This window comes from Marmota marmota, unplaced genomic scaffold (genome assembly GCF_001458135.2).
Source record: "Marmota marmota marmota unplaced genomic scaffold, marMar, whole genome shotgun sequence".
In the NCBI taxonomy this organism is placed as follows: Eukaryota; Metazoa; Chordata; class Mammalia; order Rodentia; family Sciuridae; genus Marmota; species Marmota marmota.
The window spans coordinates 2,034,576-2,055,289 of NW_025999924.1; the positions used below are offsets into that span (position 1 = coordinate 2,034,576).

At 36.0% G+C, this 20,714-nt stretch overlaps 1 long non-coding RNA gene across 1 annotated transcript in view; it reads left to right on the forward strand.

The window, feature by feature from the left end:
• LOC125615751 overlaps positions 1 to 10,492 on the forward strand; it is a 14,753-nt gene extending 4,261 nt beyond the window's left edge. Inside the window, exon 3 of the long non-coding RNA XR_007346335.1 lies at positions 10,481 to 10,492. This is a non-coding gene — a long non-coding RNA (uncharacterized LOC125615751). The remainder of the gene's footprint in view (positions 1 to 10,480) is intronic.
• The last annotated feature ends 10,222 nt before the right edge of the window (positions 10,493 to 20,714 follow it).

Here is a 20,714-nt window from a genome sequence, read left to right on the forward strand (position 1 = left end):
TTTTTTTTTTTTTTTTTTTTCGATCACACATCTTTATTTTATTTTTTATTGTTGGTGCTGAGGATCGAACCCAGCGCCCCACGCATGCCAGGTGAGCGTGCTACTGCTTGAGCCACATCCCCAGCCCCAAAGATCCAGTCTTAAAAACTAAAAAGTAAAAAGGGCTGGGGATGTAATTCAGTGGTAAAGCATCCCCGGATTAAACCCCCCAATAGCAAAAAAAAAAAAAAAAAAAGAACAATATTTTGGAACCAAGTTTTAAGGATCATTATATGGTATTTAGATTTATGCTGGCCAGAAGTTAAAATCAAATACATAACCAAGTCATAGTTGAACTGTGCAAATAAACAAAAAGAACTTAATAAAGCCAAGCCCAGTGGTGTACCCCTATTGTTCCAGTTACTTGGGAGGTTGAGGCAGGAGAATTGCTTGAGCCCAGGAGTTCAAAGCCAGACTGGGCAAAAAGAGGTAAGACCCTTTCTCAAAAAAAAAAAAAAAAGAAAAAGAAAAAGAAAAGAAAAAAAAATTATTTTGAGGTCAATAAAGGACCTACAGAGCACCACTAAATTTTTTTAATAAGTGAGCCATATATATAATTTTAAACTTTCTAGTAGTCATATTCTTAAAAAGTAAAAAAAAAGGCAAAATTAATTTTGACAATATACTTACCACAGAAATTATCAACCAAGTTATTCCTATTATGTTTACACTCTTTTTATTGTACTAAGTCTTCAAAATCTGTGCATGTGTTATACTTCTAGCAAATCTCAATTCTGACCTGTTACATTTCAAATGTTCAGTAGTGAGATGTGGCTAGTGACTACCATATCAGACAGAAAAACTACAGGTAAATAGAAATTCACCAGTCTCTTTAAAGAACATATTGATATTTAGCACAATATAACAACTATTCTGCTTATTTCCATAAATTACTTGTGAATTATAATTTTAAGAATTTAAAGCTCTAAATGTTTGTTCTCACTTAGTTCAAAACTCAAGTTACCACTGTCTCCTGCAACCTAATACTGTACTTAAAAAAAAAAAATTTAAAAAAAAACTCTCTCAAGAGAATCATATTGTAAACAGGTAAGTTACCATCACTGCTATTTCACTTGAAGTCCCCAAGCCAGGCCACATCTCAACTTGCCTTTCTCTAGCCCAAGGGAAAACTTAGCAGCCACTACAGGGCTCCACTGATCCCCAGGCTAAGGAATTCTCATCTCCTGGGCTTGTGAACAGAGAGGTAAGTCATAACTACCAACCTCAATCTCTAAGCTCAAGTATTTGGTCCTTTGGCAAGGGAAACTAACATTACCTGATCCCTATGTACTATTCAGCAGCAGCAAATAGAACAGTGATTAAAAAAATGTGACATTGTTAATGTGATTGAAATATTACTTTAATACTCAGTGATCTATATAAAAGGGGAATAAATAACCTATGTAAAAAATTTAAATCCAAATAGAATAATAAAACAGTTTTTATTTTTAGTGGAAAGTCAAAGTATAGGTATTGCCTTTAATTAATGTAAGTGACAATCAAAACTCTTAAGGAATATTTATCAAGTCACTGAGTAAAGAATCAGACTAAATCAAAAGCATGGTGCTTTGAGAAACTCCCTAAACTAGTCTTAATATTTGAAACCCAGAGTATGACACCAGTTACTCCAGAATCCAGTGATATATGGCCTTAAATTATGCCCTAAAGAAATACAGGGGGATTGAAAAGGTGCCTTTAATACCCAACAACCTCTAAGTCCCTCAAAAATAAAGTGCTGTTCCTTCACTTATCAGAAAGTGAGTTTTCTTTTGCACATAAAACTCTTGCCATAAGCATAAATGCACTTGTGTGTATGTGCAAGAGCAGTGAGATAATTACATACCTTTGGGGCCTAAATACATCTGGTGTCACATCACACCTTAGGCATACAGTTATTTCATTTTGAACCATTCACTCTAGAGAGTAATTACTCATCCCATAACTCGGTCATAAAAACCAGAGCTCAGTGTTCCAGCAATCATATAGCATAGATGGATTTTTATATGGTACTTTTGTAAATCAGATAATCAAAATATATCCCTTAATAAGTTAGAGTACTAAAATTATGACAAGTTATATGGACTTCCTAAGCTTTTAACTTGTACCCAGACTGCACAGAAAGTTGCAAATGCTGCTGACCGACAGCTATGGAATAAGAGTTAAATGCATGGGCAGTGCATTAATCTGAGAAGGAGCTATGGTGAAGGCACAAAAGCATCCAAAAGACCTTGGATGTTGCCTAGAAAGACACATCTAATCTTTCCTGCAAACAGAGCCACTTCCTAAAAAAAAACAAAGGGGAGAAAGGAAATATTAAGCCTTGCTCTAAGAGTTCCACAGATCTTTAGGCTGTAATTTGGTAGTAACAGAATGTCCATAGCCTTTTAGCAACCTGCTGAACCTCTCCATCAACAAAGCTGCAAACAAAACCCACAGCACATGAACCGCCTTCTAGTAACAGTGCTGTGTGCACCTTGTCTGTTCCATCAATCTTCTCTTTGCTTTGATGTCTCTACTACATACACTGCCTGCATGTTTCCAACTAAAATCAAGGAGGCAATAAAAGAGAAAACAGTAATTGTTTTAAGCCTATTAATGCCCCCAAATGTGACTGAAAGTTTTTTTGTTTGTTTGTTTTAAGCTCAGCAAAGAAAAAAGACATCTTCAACTGACTCCAGTATCAGCTCCATAGAGCAGAAAAGTAATACATCGTGGATGGGTCATATTATCTGTTATGTTCAGAGGTCATAGAGCACTGTTCTCCAAATGGTTTATTTCAAACCTGTGCAAGAAAACAAGTTGCTCCTAACAACTCTTAGAGAAGAGGGTGATACAACAAAAAAAGATCCCAGACTGGCAGGGTGCTTCTCGACAGGATTATAGACATCTCAATTCTATTTCCTCAGGAGTAGAATAAGGAGAATACCTTTCTCCAAAGTTGTTACAAGGGCCAGAAATCATGGTTGTAAAGCACAGAACTGGCACTTGAAAAATGGTAGGTATTATGAGCTGCAAATACATAGCTTGGTAAATGAAAACAAATTTCAAATTAGAGCTAACCCCAATTCTCACCACAAAGAAGACACCAAAAAATTTTTTAATTTATTCCAGGACTACTGTTTGTTTGTTTTTTGGTACCATGGACTGAACCCAGCAGCACTGTAACCACTGAGCTACATTCCCAGTCCCCCTCCCACCCTTTTTTTTTTTAATGTTTTATTTAAAGATAGGATCTCGTTAAATTGCTTAGGGCCTCATTAAATTGCTGATGCTGTCTTTGAACTTGCAATCCTCCTGCCTCAGCCTCCTAAGCTGCTAGGATTATAGGAGTGGGCTACAACTCCCAGCTTCAAGACCACTTTTAATGGGACAGAAATAACTTTATGTGGCAGATAGTTGATTGAAATTTCTTACATACATCATTCTACCCTGCTACTTTTTAGTCTGAATAACATAAAAAAAAAAAATCAATGGCTAAAATGATGAGAAAAAAAAGAAAAAAATCAAAGAATTAAAAGATGAGAAAAAAGACTGAAAAAGCAAAGCTCAAGCACAGGCAAGCATGCATAGAGTAACTGACAGAAAAAATAACGTTCCACAAAGAAATGCTGGGGGGATGGGGATATAGCTCAGTGCTAGAGCACTTGTGTAGCACATGTGAGAGGCACTGGGTTCGATCCTCAGCACCATTTACAACTAAAAAAAAAAAAAAAATTAAAGGAAATGCTGGGGCCCACATGACCCTGCCTGAGTTCTGTCCAAGGTTAATGCCTTGCCCATAAAAACCAAACACAATGGTTCATTCAACAGAACTGAGGAAAAGAGGAAAGAAGAGAACTGATTTATACATGTAGACAGGAGAAAGACTCCTGCTCTTACTACATATCTACCATTCTTCCCAGTAATACATGCCTAACTGAATTTTCCAGTCCATGTCATATAAATCCACATCACAATACTATTGACCTTGATAAGGTGCTTACTGGAAACAAACAGAGCTTCTCAAACTCTTCTAAGAAAGTCCTTCTACCCACAGAGATGAATGCAAATGTACTTTTGAGGAATCTAAGTGTTGCCCAAAGTGACCAAAACACGAAACAAGGCTTTATTTTTCAAATTGACATATTCTTTATATGAATAAGTGTGGGATTAAGAGACAGACAGAACCACTGAATAAAAGCAGTGCCTCCTCCCGGAGAGCTGAGAAAAATATTCCCCCTAGAGTAAAACACCACTTTCATTCATTTATTGAACAAATTTCTGAGATCCAACTATGTGCAAAGGTTTGTCCTGGGAACTGTAGGCAGAATACATACACATACATACAAACAAACACATATATAATTTCTTCCCTTCTGGAGCTTACGATCTTATCAGGGGAGACCATTTAAAAAGAGAAAACACTCCCATGGAAAACTATGATTAGGGTAATAAAGGACAGAATTGTTTACCCCACTTCTAACAATTAGTGCATGAACCAGTAAAAGGTATTCATTCTATTGGGCAAAGAAGAGTATGGGTCAAGGCAAGTCGCAAGGCAGCTTAGATACAGTTGAAGGGCAAGAAAGATATTATAGAGGGGTCAAATGAAAGTCAGGGTAGGGCATTCTGGGTCATGTACACTCATGAATGACTTTAGTCCTATAAGTAAAGGAAAGTCACTGTAGGTTCTACATAGGGCAAGTACAAATAACATATAATGACTGCAATATATACCAATTCTAAAAGCTAATGCCGATGTCCAAGTTTATAAACCTGACTTAACATTCTTATCTATACATGCTGTCCACTCTTACACACTCAAGTGTGTACACACATAGAGCATTTAAAAAAAAAAAAAAAGTACAATTCTATGTTACATTTAGAACTGTGGAAAGGTCATTAACAGACCAGAAAAGGGGTGGAAGGGGGAGCATGATGTAATAACTCATCCAATCTCAACTCTACTGAAGACATTAATCTTTGGATAACTGCAAAAGAACGTGAGCAGGTAGTCCTTTTCATATCACCACAGTTTCCCAAAGCAAGAACTTAAGAGAACATCAAACCTGGAATTTTAAAAAAGCACACACAAATAAGATTTCAGTTCATAGTAAGCTCTGAAACTGCATTTGAGACTATTTTTCTGAAATATTTTATTTGTAAATCTTTAAATCAAGGGGAAAATGTGAACTCTTTTTATTTATTGACGCAAGTCTCCAAAAGGAGGGAATACAAATCTTAAGTACAGTCGGTAAACTTATGGTAAACTCTGTAAGTTTTTAAATTAAAACATATATCTGAATCTGGGAATTTGATATCTTCTTCCATCCTCCACTTGCCCATGGTAAATACTTAAGGAAGCGAAACTAAACCTCCAGTGCCTGGATTAATCCACAAACTGTCTATTCATGAGTAGCAGGGATTTAATTTTATCCATTCCCCTTTCCACTTTCAGGAGAATTCTATAGTTCCAAGTGAAGACAAAATTCATAAATAGAGTAAAAATCAATGGAGACACAGACATGCAGGCCACCTTGCTAAATTATATATGCTGTTTAGGTGCACTAGAACAAGGAACAATTACAATCATAGTAAACTATTAATAAAACAATCTGTGGGTAGTAAAAGTCATTGTTTTAATTATAATAGGACAAAATTTCTAAATAAAAAAGTTTCTTGTAACTACAAAATCAATATATGATGATTGCATAGTTTTGGGGAAATGCAGAAAAGATAAATAAATAGAAGAAATTATATAAAACTGAGACATTGGGGCTGAGGTTGTGGCTCAGTGGCAGAGCACCTGCCTAGCATGTATGAGGCACTGGGTTCGATTCTTAGGACCACATAAAAATAAATAAAATAAAGGTCTATTGACAACTAAAAAAACGTTTTTTAAAAAACTGAAACATTGCCAAAATAAGAACATATTTCCCTTTTGTGTAACTCTTTAGAATTCAAAATACTTCCATTTATTCTCAAGTGGGCCTCTTAGCAGCCTCAAGACAGAAGTGACTAAGGTGCAATCATTCATGTTTTGTAAGGAGTAGAGGATGTTCATTCAGAGTCAGTAAATGATCTACCTAAAGGCACACAAGTACTAAGACAAGACCCAGCGAAAAGAACTCTAATCTTCTCATAGCTTAGGCATCTTCTCCAAGCTCATGGCCGTGTGATGGCAAATAATAACATCTGCTCTCGTAAGTGGCTAACTAACTACAAGTACCTAAAATGAGCAGTACCTAAGAACATCAATCCTAAGATTAAAGATGTGCAAACAGAAATGTACTATTAATACAAGCCTCTAAAATTCAACTCTAAGTGAGAATATAAAAATCTACCTATCTTTAAACTGCAGAAAATGAAGTGGGGAGGATACATCAAACCTATGGAAATTAAGAATCTCTTAAATGCTTCCTCTTGGTCTAAGAATCAACACAGAAATGGTGTATTTCCTATCTGAAGAGATTGTGGGGAGTCCCCTCATGAAGACCAGAGGAAAACCCAAGGTCTCCTTTTAGTCCCAAACAACTCCTCCCCCTCTCCCTTCCCTCCCCACTGTCCACATGCAAAGTACAATTTTAAACTGATTTATTTCTTCCCCTCTTCTTCTGGGAAATAAAATACCTGGCCAAAGTAATCATTGACTTTTTCATTCAAACTAAAATACTTCTCAGAGTAAAAGAGGTGACAACTTGTCCAGAAAAGGGGATATAAACCAAGACTACCAATTATCTGGATAACTGGATTATCTGGAAAACCCATCCTTCTCAGGATGCCAACCATTGAGAATATATCCCTTTTGTTAAATTGTTAAAAAAAAAAAAAACCTTCTTTGTTGTATTCTACTTTATGCAAAACAAAATTCTAAGCAAATTCTACCTCAAAGGAATCATCAGCATTTTGTAGACCAGTTAAATAAACCACTCCTGTTAATTTGCTAATGTCTTTTCACAGCGTATAAGATCTTACAGATGTTTTGAAGTTCTGTGTGTTCTGAAAGTCAAGGGGGTAGAGTGGGGTACATTTAAAAAAAAAAAAAAAAAACCTAAAATTTAGTTTTACCAATTTCTTTCTGCTTAAAAGCTAGAATCACCTTATAAACAAACTGCTTTCAGAATAATTTTTTGGCTGATGATAGTAATATCCTCTCAAAGAAAGAAAATTTCCACAGTGTGTGCAGAAATGCAATGACTACCCAATACTAAAAAACAACCTACCTACCCAGTGGTCATACTGTTATTCAGAATATCTTCTTAAGAGACTATATTATAGCAACTAAGATTCAGAAAATCAAATAGAAACTCAGAGCTGTTCTTTTTTCCGACCAAAACAATTTCATAAAGGCACCCATAGCGCTGGCATATCATCTAATCCTATCATTCATTCAAGTGACATTTCAATGTCTGCTATGTACACACTGCACTAACACTATTAATAGTTGGCTCTCCTGGATTTAAAATTTGCCATTATAAATCCAAACTAAGAGATTTGTTTTTCACTCCAAAAACAAACTTTGTATTTTAATTGCTTTTTAACTCTATCTTAAACTAAACTAGAAATATCCATTAAACAATGAGCCCATAACAGTATATGGCAGGATATTTTTATTTTTCATTTGCTAGCACTTCATATATTGAGTCAATTTGATTAGCCAAGTGATGTTCCCACCATCAACGATACTTAGAAATCTGCAATCCTACACAGAATCTGATATTCTCATATGAAGACTGGCCTCTTCATTTCCTCAAACTTTATTTTACAATAAAGATGAGTTCCACAGTTGTGTTCTAAAGTTTGGAAGAGACCATGAAATCAGGCTAGGGTCAGTTTCTCCAACAACCCCTTGTAGAATTTCAGGTCTATCTACTTTCACAAAGGGGGGTAGTGGACATCACTGTATTATCTAAATGAATCTATCAGAATTTTTTTTAAAACTATGAAAATTCTAAGAAATACAATGGTTTCGATTTATTAAAGAAGGTTTCTTAAGAGAGTCATGTTTAATTCTAAATTATTACAAACGAAACTGCAAAAGAGAAAAAAAAATTGGGAAGGATTAAACAGGAAAACAGCAATGTAAGGAGTACATTAGAAATGCAATAGCATTATATCTCTAACACTACCATAGACCGGTTTTGATCATACACTGAACTTTCACATATAAGATGTCTACAATTTTTAGCAAGAAGTGTCAGCAGGGAAAAGCAAGAAGGGAAAAGCAAAAATGTTCTAAAACAACTTTCAATAAGCAGTCCGCTGAAGTATAAATTCCTGGAAAGGGAGGCCACTCTATCAGATGACCATGGCTACTTAATTTTTGGTGCTCATATAAGCTTAACCCACCAGTACCACCACCACAACCTTGAAGTTCCCAACACACACACACACACGAAGTTAAAAAATATAAACCATATTCTTGGCTCAAAAGATAAATTTCATAGAAAAGCTCAAGAATTCATAAGTTTTATGATGTATCAAAAATCAAAACATACACCACAGCTAATATATGACCTAACACACATTCAGAACTTCATAGCACTAACTTTTAAATCAATCCAGTCACTAGCTTGATATTATCAATGTTCTAACATCTACAATTATAAACTATGAAAATAAAAATTGTTAACAAAGAATATGAAAAAAATCTCAAATGAAACAAATCTGCTAAAACAATTTTAAAATCCATTTTTAAATAAATGTATTTTTTACTGTTAAAATGAATAGTTTTTAAAGTTTTTATCCCACTGTTGCATCCTTACTGCAAGCAAATATGCAATGCCACCAGCCTTTGGAATTTCCTGCTATTTATGAAACATCTTAATTAGTAACTTGCCAATTAGAGATCCATGAAAACTGAAAGAAACCGCTCTGACAAGTTCCTAAAGAAAAATAATTCCAACAGCATACTTATAAGGCATTTAAACCACACTACCAATAGGCTCCAGTTTTAATCAAGCTACTTTTTAAACTACAGCTGGCACCATTTACATGACACACCTAAATAAAATTGAAGAGTCCATAAAATGTCACTTACCTACTACCATGCAGATTATTTTCCATGCCTATTAAATTACATATTTGCATGTATATATAGAGATCATACATAGATGTATCAGGTGATGATCTAATGCCAAGTCACTTTCAAAATAACTACCATAATTTCTAACTGCAAAAAGACACCATATGGTATAATTACTACACCGTGATATAGTTCAACATACTTAATGCCCTATTTGAGACATTCTATTTCCTAATGAAATTTTTGTTTTCATCCTAAGAAATAAAATATCCTTGGATCAAAATCTGCAAAATGCCAAACTTCTCATATCCAAGATGTAAACATCTATGTTTAAAGATGTAAATATGTAAATAAACTAAAACATCTGTCTTCTGTAAGCTAAGGCCAGCCGTTCTCCTTTAACCAACCATTAACCTTTAACCATCACTAAATCATTCAACTTAAACTTTTATTCTCACAGAAGTGAATTCAGCAGAATTCATCCAGTAACCACCTTAAAGAAAAAGAAGAAATCAATTTGATTCTATTTCTAGTTATTTTAGCCAATTATTTTGTACTACCTTAGGAAAGGTATCAGATCAATGCACCAACTAATGTTATCCTGACCATCCAACAGATCTAAGTACATTATACCACTCATCGCTACTAAATAAGCAAATAATCATCACTATTCTGTTTCTACTTACAGGGTGGTAATTCACTGTGTACCACAAACCATCCCTAACTACGCTCAGCTTTTCCATGTACCATTATAGAAAGACCATAAATATTACATTCTTCTTACTGTAGACCCTTCCAAAAATACAAATTCATGCTGTGACATTCTTTTCACTCTTCCCAAAATTATTCAAGAACTAATACAACATAATTTTCAAGTAAGTTCATAAATTCACATATGCATCCAAAAGTTTAAAACTCAGTTTGCAAACACAATCTACATAATGTGGGCTGGCTATAGAGTATACGGAATCTGGATGCATATACTGGTATTTCAAGTAAAACCTAGCTAATCCCTATACAAGAATAGTAAGCATTTTCAGTTAAATATATTACTAGAACATTAATCAAACCTAAGCCTACATAAATATGTTAGCAAAGAGAACCGTAGAGGGAAAAAGTACATGCTTTCTGAAATGTCTTATGACACTTATGATTATTATACAAAGCAATTCAGACTCTCCAACTTCAACAATGGCAATTTTAAAAAGATGCCAAAGCATATTAAATAATCCAAATAAGTCTTGCACCTCTTGGAGACACCACAAAACCAAAATTTTTAAGCCAGATATGTGTCTGACCTGATAAGGCAAAATTTGCCTTAAGAAATAGTTATATATTTCAAAATTATTTATATGGTTATTAAAAATCCATTATTTCTTTAAAAACACATACCCTATATTTCAAAACACTACATATAAATACAGTACCACAGCACAGAACACGTCTGAAACTTAGTTCAGTTCGTTTGAAGAAAAGTTAAGTTTCTGACATTTGCCAGCAGTCCCACGAAGTGCTGGCCCTGTGCCATCATGGCCTGGTGCCAGCCTGATGTAGGGCCAGGCTAAAAATAGCAGCTCAACAGCAGCTGGAACACATAGGTCCTTCTGACCTCAGCTTTATTTCCCTAATTCAAAGGAGGCTGGAAAGAGGGCAGACACCTGCAGGGGATGAAGGAAATGAAATATGCTCTTGATAGGTATTTTTTACCTCTCTTGTCTCCCCCACCCCGTCCCCCACCCCCGCCTACCCTCCTACTCCTCACTTCACCTATCCCATCCCCCAGAAAAGAAAAAAAAACAGAGAAAAAGGTGGGGGGTGGGGGACTAGTCCTTTTAGGCAGGCTGGGTCAGAGCCTCCCCATCTCTTGCCCTCAAGTCTTATTTGATTCCACCAACACCATAAAATAGCCACTGATTATTTCAATCCTTGGCATTACTACTTACTAGAGACAAAGTATGAACTACAATCTTGATAAGAACAGCCAATTTCATTGTGCTGAAGGGTCATAATTATACCAGTGATATTTGAGGAGGGACAAAAGGGAGAAATTATTAGAAAACATTAAGAAAATAAAATTCAGCCTGGTAAGGTAGCACATGCCTATAATACCAGTGATCCAGAATACTGAGGTGGGAGGCTGAGGCAGGAGAATCATTAGTTTGAGGCCGAACTCAGCAACCTGTGAGATCCTCAACAACTTAGCAAGAACTTGTATCAAAATTTTAAAAATAAATAAATAAAAGGACTGCGGATGTAATTCAGTAGTAAAGTGCCCCTACACTCAATCCCCAGTACTAAGTAAATAAATAACAATAAACTGAGGAAGTTTGAAAAATGCTAAAAAAAACATCTTAAAGAACAGAACTAACACATTATGAAGTTTGTTCATATGAACAAGAGATTACAAATTTCTGGTATTTGAGTTTTAGGATTGTATAACAAGGATCTATAAAATTAATGACCATTTCTTTACAGAAATGAGTTAACAGAAAAGGGGTATCAGAAGCAAAGGTTCAACATGACCAAAGACAATGCTGCTTCCACCTGTGCATGCCTTTACCAAGGAAGACGAATGTTGAGAAGGCACTAGTCTTTGTCCTTTGTACCTAAATTATTAAAAAAAAAAAAAAAAAAACCTACACTTCATTGACAAAATTACTGGTGTCTGTCAAGAAGTATTTCACAAGTAAAACCAGACATATATGAAATTCTAAATTACACGGATTTAAGTAAACAGATTTTAAAACGATTCTGTGGACTGGTTCTATATATCTCCTTATGCATATTTTCTGTACATATTCCAACAGCAGAAATACGACACCAACTAACAATGAAAATGTTTTAAGTAAACAGACTTAAGTAAGGCAAGACAAGGCAGCCAGTCACCTGAATTCACTAAACAAGCTTCCAAATTATCTGATCAGCTTATTGGGTTAGTCAGAGTTTAAATGTACTGACAAATTCTACAGCATCCTTCCAATTAACATCAGGATCTGGCAACTGCACAGTTGGAACTATAAAACTCAAATCTCACTACTAGGAACAAGAAATAGTATTAATTTTTAATTACAGTATTTTAAGGGCCTTATAATGAGATAAATATGTAATTTCTTAAATAAACTTCGAGCACATACTTTGCAGCACATAAATTATTAGACCTAACCGACAAGTTATTTGTTTCAAAAGTTCAACTTCTCATGGAAGTTAATCAAAATCACCTAACACAATCATCATCCAAAGCTGAAATTCATTCATAAAAGACATTTTTTACCTGGGTGGTATAAGTCAGTGGTAGAGTGCATATTTTAGCACATGCAAGGCCCTGTGGTTCAATCCACAGCAGAGAGGGGAAAGAAATTTTTAAGAGACACTGTTTTTCAAGTAAAATTTTAAGATGCATATTTAAAAATCATAGCTTTGAGCATAATTTACAATTCAAGTCACTGTGAAAGTCACTCTAAAAAGTAACAAGAGACTATAAGCTTAAAGATAACCTTCCAGTAAAGGTAAGATGATGCATCACAGGCAGATCTGCTTGGAGTGTAAGAGCACCAGAAGGCTATCTGGCTTGGTCATGCACTGGCCTGTATGGGGAAAGTTACTTGTTCTTTGTGTGCTTCAATTTCCTTACCTGTGATATGAGAACAATAGTGCCTACCTATGACTGTTGGTATAAGTTATTACTGCAGAGAGAGCAGTATCTAGCACATGGTTAACTGCTGTAGAAATGTTAGCTGCTGTTACTACTCCATTTGTAAATGTTGTAGTACTAAAAATCTTACCATAAATCATGTTCAGTGAAGAACCACCCCAAATCATAGAAAATGTCTTTGAAGGTTAGAGGTTACTAATATCCTGGGGCCCCATCAATTACATGCAACAGTGCTTTCGTATACAGGCCTATACTGAAGCATCAATTATGCACTATTTACAGATGATGAGGGAATGAGAACATTGACTAGAACAGTGAGATACCTACAAAAACAGATCAAATGCAAACAGTACTGTAAACGCACTAAACTCAGACCAAACTTCTTACTGGGCATCACCTTCTGTTGTTATGAATAACCAAGCACTTTAAACTTTCAATAAATTCTTTTTTACATGAATGTACACATACATTCATAGGTATCACACAGCTGTACTCAAGTTTGGCACAGTTAACGTAACTTTTCCTGAACTTAAATCTCTTAACATTATCACAGTTTCCAAACATCTACAAACAATAGCACATATTTTGCATGCTAGAACCATTACTAAACTGAACACATTAGAATGTTGCATGAAACTAAAACACTACATTGAAATACTTTCATAACACTTAGTAAAATGACATCTCCAACAGTATTGTCAATTTACATTCAAGAATACAGGTTTTTTTTTATTTCTGAGACTAAGAAACATTCCCAGCAAACCAAGAGATAGTTCACGCTGCTGTGGAAAAAGAGATTCAAGGTTTAGCTTTGGCGATTACTAACCCACTCTGGAAATTCTACTTGAAGTGTTTGGGCCTCAGTTTTCTTATCAGAAAAAAATTTTTAAAGCTGGAGTTGATTTGTTCATCTCCACAATCTCCATAACTCTATGAATAGATAACAGTATAATCCAAGAGTATTTTATTTATAAAAATTTCTCATATGGGATAATGCATCTGTATACAGGGATCACTGAAATATGCTTGGAATAACAGTACTCAAATTATAACTGGGTTTATCTGTCTCCTTTTATCCCCATTTGTAAATGTGTGTGAGACAGAGACAGAGAGAGAGAGAGAGAATGCACATGTGCAAGTGCATTTGGTGGCTCAGGCCAGCAATTTAGGCTGAGGCAGGATAATCTAATATTTAAAGTCGGCTTCAGCCACTTAGCAAGACGCTGTTTCAAAATAAAAATGAAAGGTCCCCGGGTATATACAGTGGTAGCACCCCACGATTCAATTCCCAGTACCACAAAAACAAAAAAGTATATATGTATGTGTATGTCAGCTGACACAAAACTAGTTATCATTGAAGAATTCCACAAATATAGCCAGGAATGATGGCACAGGCCTATAATCCCAGCTACACAGGAGGCTGAAGGCTGGAGGATCACAAGCTTGAACAAGGTTGGCCTCGGCAACTTAGTGAGACCCTGTCTCTAAATAAATAGAGTTAAGAATGTAGCTCAGTGGGAGAGCACCCCTGGATTCAATCCCCAGAAACTTTTTGTTGTTGTTGTTGTTTAACAGATGTCAAACATTTAGCATACCCTTAAGCAACAGTGTTCTATCAGCTGAATAGCAATGCTTCAATAAGCTAAACATTCAAAATCATAAGCAAATTTTGCACTGTCTTCTCTCCAAAGCTTGCTTTAGCTATCTTTTCTAGATGAAAAAAGGAGGATTCTATTTTTAAAGAACTAAAAACTATGCATATAGCATATTCTTAGCAACACACAGGGCACTAAAAGCAAAAACCAAAAAGATACCCAGGTTTTATAAACAAATCTAACCAACACACTTTATTTTTGAGACTATGGCTATGACTAAGAAACAAGAATCTCTTTTCATGGAAATGGACCATGTAACATTTCTCTCAAAATTATTATTCGATATTGATTTTTCAGGAGATAGTCTTCCCATGCATTTAAAGGAAGAATAGCTCATGCTGTCAGATTTATGGCGATCCTCAAACATTTTACATGTTAAAAAATAAAACAAGAAAGTTAAATTAGTCTTTTCATTAGATGAAAGCACCATTTTTTAATTATAGCATGGTAATTTGGAAGGTAATTAAAACTGGTTTGTCAGTTTCATATAGTTTATTACACTTTAAAAAAAATACTTAATCTGCTTTGTTTCTAATATATTTGTCCTTACCTACAATCTAAGTCAATAGTAGTTTGAGCTTAATGACTGCCCTTATGAAAATTTCTAACATTAAATGAATGTTTTATCACATAAATATGTAAATATGTGCCTTCAAGGTACCAAATTCATTTTTGCGGATGTGAGTCTTTGATGCACTCTTTTAGAAACATCAGGATATGTGTCCCTCAGTAGAATTATTGTCATTAATAAAACAATTAAATCTTACTGTCATAAGTACGTCACTGCTAATTTTTAAGATGTTTACCCTGTACCCCTTTTCACAGTGGACAATCTATTACTATCTCAATTCTAACTATTTCATAAAATATATGCATATGTATATATGCTGGCATCTCTTATCTGCTTGAAATTCACCTTGTTTCAGTGAAGAAAATTTACAGTGGAACAGTACAGATCCAATCACGTAATTTTTTAAAAGGATGACTTTCCTAAAAGAAAACACATCATTCTTCTTTTGCCATCCTTTTCACTGGACATATTACTAGCTGAATTCACACATTTGTAACTAAAGACAATATAATATGAGAAAAGAGATGCTGGGATATATTTTTCCATATGAAGCATCTGACACTAATTGATTAACCTTATGAAAAAAAAAAAAAGCCTTGGAATAAACACCCTGAAAATCAACAAAGACACACTTTAAGACAATAAGATTGGGCTGGGGTTGTAGCTCAGTGGTACAGCACTTGCCTAGCACATGTGAGACACCGGGTTCAATTCTCAGTGTGGCTTATAAATAAATAAAGTTCCATTGACAACTAAAAAATATTTTTTAAAAAGACAATAAGATTAAATTGTCTGATTAATTGCAATAATTATTCTATTAAAGGACTTATTCCATATGCATCCTGAAGTTTATAAAAGGGAATGCATCAAAGTTTTATATTTGCAAAAAGAATGAAACCCAACACAAAAGGAGAAAAAAAATAACAGGGATGGGTCTTTTCAATCCAAAGATATACTCATTAACAAGATCATGTAGCAAGAAATTTCAAGACTGAAAAAAACTAGAAATATTTGCTTAACCCAAATCTGCAATTCCACCTTCCATTACTGTTTAAGTCCTTGCGCTACAAAAAAAATATTTTCTACTAAACACTTTAGATTTCCTCATTGGGTTAATACAAGCCATCAGAGAATGGAGTATAGGGACAGATGCTACATATTCCTCACCTAAAACTGAATATCTAACTTCCCCCTGAATAATATTGAGGACATACTCAGGTATCAAAACATCTCATCCACAAAAATACAAAGTAATTAGTTTGAAAACTTCTTCTTTTGTGTATTGTACTTTTTCATTAATCAAAAGGCAGAAAAAGGGCTGGGGACATAGCTCAGTGGAGGATTATATACCTAGCATGCTCAAGACCCTGGATTAAATCCCCAACACTGGGAGTGAGGGGGAAGATAGAAAAAGTACAGGTATCTATACAAAATTGTTCTGTATTTAACATTGAAAATCCATTTAATAAAATGTACCATCTTCAATTTTAAAAATACACAATTCTGAAGGGACTTTTTACATCCTTGTATCATCATCTACAGCCTATAAAGAAAATCTAAGTGCTCAAAGAAAAACCAATAAATTACCTCATTTAAATTTTTATTCATCATTTTTGTTTGGTTTTTGGTAGGATTGAACCCAGGGATGCTTTACCACTGAACCACATCCCCCATCCTTTTTATTTTGTATTCTGAGACAGTGTCTCACTAAGTTGCTTATGGTCTTGCTAAGTTGCTAAAGCTGACCTCAAACTTACCATCCTCCTCCCTCAGCCTCCAGAGCCGCTGGCATTACAGGTATGCACCACCACATCCAGCTTTATTCATCTTAATTCTAATAATAATCCTCTTTTACTGCCCTGCCACCCCCTAAGAAAACCACAAAATTTTTAATAATAAATATGGAAAGGCTTTAAGAATGTGTGGACCCAAGTGTTAACAGAATTCCAGGCAATATTCTCTTCTCTCCAAAAGCAACTAGCAGAAAAATAAAAAGCCAACTTCTTTTAAAACTACCTCCTTCCTTTTCATCCAAAAAGACAAGATTCTAGTTTTTCTTAAACATGTCTTGCCTCTAAAATAACTGTTTAGTCACAAATAAGGAAACTGTGTGTTTCAAAACCAAAAATAGGGGGAAGGGATATAACCAGGCTTTCATAAAGAACATGCATGTCCACACTCAAGCATACACAAACACCCATGCAAACACACCAAAACAAAAAAAGACAAAATCTCAAGTCTAATTTTTAAAGTTTCTTTAATTGCAAAAAAAAATATGCTTCTAGTTTTAAACAAAAACCAACTATAAGATAGGCATAAAGAAAGAAGTAAAATACCTTCCAACCTTGCCTATTCACTTCAATGCCCTTCTCCAAAGGCACCAACTATTCAATGGTTGCTTGAATTGTTTTCCAGATGTTTTAATGCATTTAAACACAAGTCTGCCTTTTGCTGTAAAAATGCAGCATTCTCTATGAAGTTTTTGACATAACTTAAAATGAAATATTTTGGTTATCTTTCCTTGTTAGAATATATAAATCAACTTAATTCTTCATGGCTGCATAGCATTCTACTAAATACTACTTAATCGGTTCCCTTCTGATAGACGTTTAGGTTGACTCCAACTTCTTAATACTGCAGACCATATAGTAAATAAGCACTGCTACACAGAGCATTTTATGCACTTATATCAATATTATCTATAGGATAAATTCCTAGAAATGAGATAAAAAGACTGTGCCAAAAAGCAAGGTAGTCAGCATTCTCTTTCCCATGTCCCCAACTGATTTCGGGTACCATTACTATCTATCTTTTAGTCTTCACCAGTAAAGTCGATGAAAATGGCATCTCATTTTTATTCAGTATCTCTTTAGGTAAGACTTAAGAAAGGTATGCTTATTAACCATTTGCATTCCATTGGCTCTGAAATTTTTCATTTTCCTACTGAGTTATTCATAAATTTTTTGAACTTTTTACCAATTTTTAGGAGTTTTCAGCCAGCCTTTGGTCAAACATGCTATAAATAAAGTCCAGTGAGCTGCTTAACTTGATTTATGGTGCTTTCAGCCCTCCAAAAATTTTTAGATTTGTATTCAATTAAATTAATCTTTCCCTTCATCATTTTAGTTTTCTATCATTTAAGGGAAGCTCTTTCCCAGGCAGAAATTTGGGGAAAATTATTTATATAGTAACTTCTATTTTATTCCTTAAATGCTGTCAATAATACTGGCATAATAGTACCTTCAGAGACTGCTCCCTGTTCATATCATTACTGAACATAAATAAGTCAACAATAGTTTCTCTAAAACCTTTCCTATAACCAACTAGTGGGCAGTTCTGCACTAATTAAATATTGTTTATAACTACTGTATCAAAAATTTAGTTTATTACTTTTAAGTTTCTTCTTGAAATCTACAAGTTGCAAAATAACTACCAAGCAGGCTTAATTTCTAGCAAGCCCAACTCTCTGTTCAATCCTTAACCTTCAACAGCATGAATGTAAAATAAAACCCCACAACTAGATCTTTCCTAGTGTAGCTGTAATTTAGTCCTCTCTATAAGTCAAGGAATACTTCCTGTATGAACAAACTTGCAGTTCTGCAATAGCAGAAAATGCTTATGGTGGTGCTATCTACTCAGTATTCTGTTCTTTTCCATCTCAGGTTCTGAAACAACAACAACAAAAAAAGTTCTACTTCAAATCACAATTATAAAATAAGTCTCTTGAGTTAGTATAACAATTCAAACTATCCCTTAAAGCTAATCAGATACTTAATCTAGACACCCTCTCTCAAGGGGGTGAAACAAACCTTAAGTTTTCTATCTCACAGTTTCAGGTATCAGGCCATTTTCAGTCTTCCACCTCTTTACTGACTGGCACAAATAATAGAACTTGGAAGTTAAGGCAATTGACACAACTCAGAGGGGAAAAAGAATATCTTCCACAATTTGGACAGTACTTGTTTAGCATGTATGGGTTTCCAAAGTGGTGGTCAACTCTTGAAACTACCCTAGAAGCATCATAACACTTCACATCCAAGGACTGCCAATTCCATTCAGTGGCTTCCTTCCCCTTTGGGAACTATTCAAAAAGTTACTATTTTCTTTTACAACTACTCACCCAGGCCTCTTCCACTGATGAAAGCAGGCAAAGCCCACGCTGTGTGTCTGTCTCCTAGAGAAGATTGCATCTTTTATTTATCGCCCCTTGGCTTTATTTTCACAGTGAATTCCTGGCTTAAATGCAATCAGCCAAGAAACCCTCCCTATGTGCTCTCCTGTCATTCCTCATTGCTTGCAAGCAGAGTCAAGCACAGAGAAAGAAAAAAGAAAAAGAAAGAAAAACCTCAACGTTGCCAGCCAAGCCATAAAAATTTACACTCTAGTTTGTTATATACTGAGAAACCATAGATGTGTTTCAATCCATTTCAAACCAGCAGAAAAGAAAAATGGTATAACTTTAAAGAATGCTAATTAGATGTTAAAAAGGAGGAGGGAGGCAAAAAGGATGGATAGCCTCAAAAGCTAGCCCCTCTAAACAGAAGGAAAGGGTGCTGAGCATAGAAAAGGACAACACTGGGGGCTTCCTTTGGAAATAAATGACCATGCAGAAAATCACGTTTGCAGATTGCATTAGAATTCAAATTAACCAGACCGGATTAAAACAAATCTTAATTCTCTCTTGGGGCCACTATCCAGACCCACACCCCACTCCCCCAAAGGAGGAGGCTAAAAAGAACGGATTACAGAGAGAAAAGACTAAGTGAGAAACCAGAGATGCTTCCGAAATCTATCCCCATCCGTTTTGTAGGGTGTTCACTACAATTTCAACAAGACTAACATGGTAAAGAATTGGAAAAAATGCAATTTGTAATTAGGAGAAAATATGCAGAGAGAGGAGTTTCACTATAGCATTGTTTATTTTGATGCAGTTCAAATACTCCCACCGTTGTGGCTGGCAAGATATCTGGACAGAATGGGGGGGGGGGGAGACATTCCGGAGGTGGAAGGCCAGGGGACGCTTTTAAACTCGGTATTTGAGAAAACTCTCATGGTCTGTCAGAGAAAAGAGGGCTATGCTGCTTTAAATCACAAGTCCTTCTCTTGCCTTTGTCAAATATCTTCTACTTTACAAGCCCTGAAAAGAAATAAAGAGACTCTTTTGTTTGGTTTCCCCTTTTCGGAGACTGACAGAAAATTGAAAAGGGCACAAATAAACCTACAAACGGGAACAAAGTGCCGGGTCATGCCCGGCAGCCGCGCCAGGGGGACGCGGGAGCGGCCGCAGAACCCGCTGCCTGCGCTCCTGCAGTCCGACTTCAAGTGGCAGTCCAGAGGTGCTCCTGGCGGCTCGCTGAAGCACCACGACCTGACCCCAGCGCGGACCAAGCTCAGGCGGTGAGGCTCCCGAGCCGCCCCACAGAAAAGGGAAGCGCGAGCGGCTCCCTCTGGGGCCCGCGCCCTTTAATTCGCAAGCGTCCTCAGAGACAGAGGTTCCTCTGTAGAGGGTCCAACCTGCCGCCGCCTCCCTACCTCGCTACTCGGGGACAGGGGAGGCTCGGGGAACGCAGGACACTCAAAGCGGGGCGGCCGGCGGAGCTCGCCTGCGCCAGACGCAGCAGCGACCCCAGAGCGTCGCGGCTGCCCGCCCGTCGGAGCCCCGAGCGCAGCGGCCACCAAGCGGCGTTAATATGCATTCCCCTCCCCTCAAATCGCGGTGGGAAGGAGGAGGAAAAGGAAGAAAGAAGAGCGAACGACAGACCAGAGGAGAGGGGGGAGAGTGCAGAGCGGCCC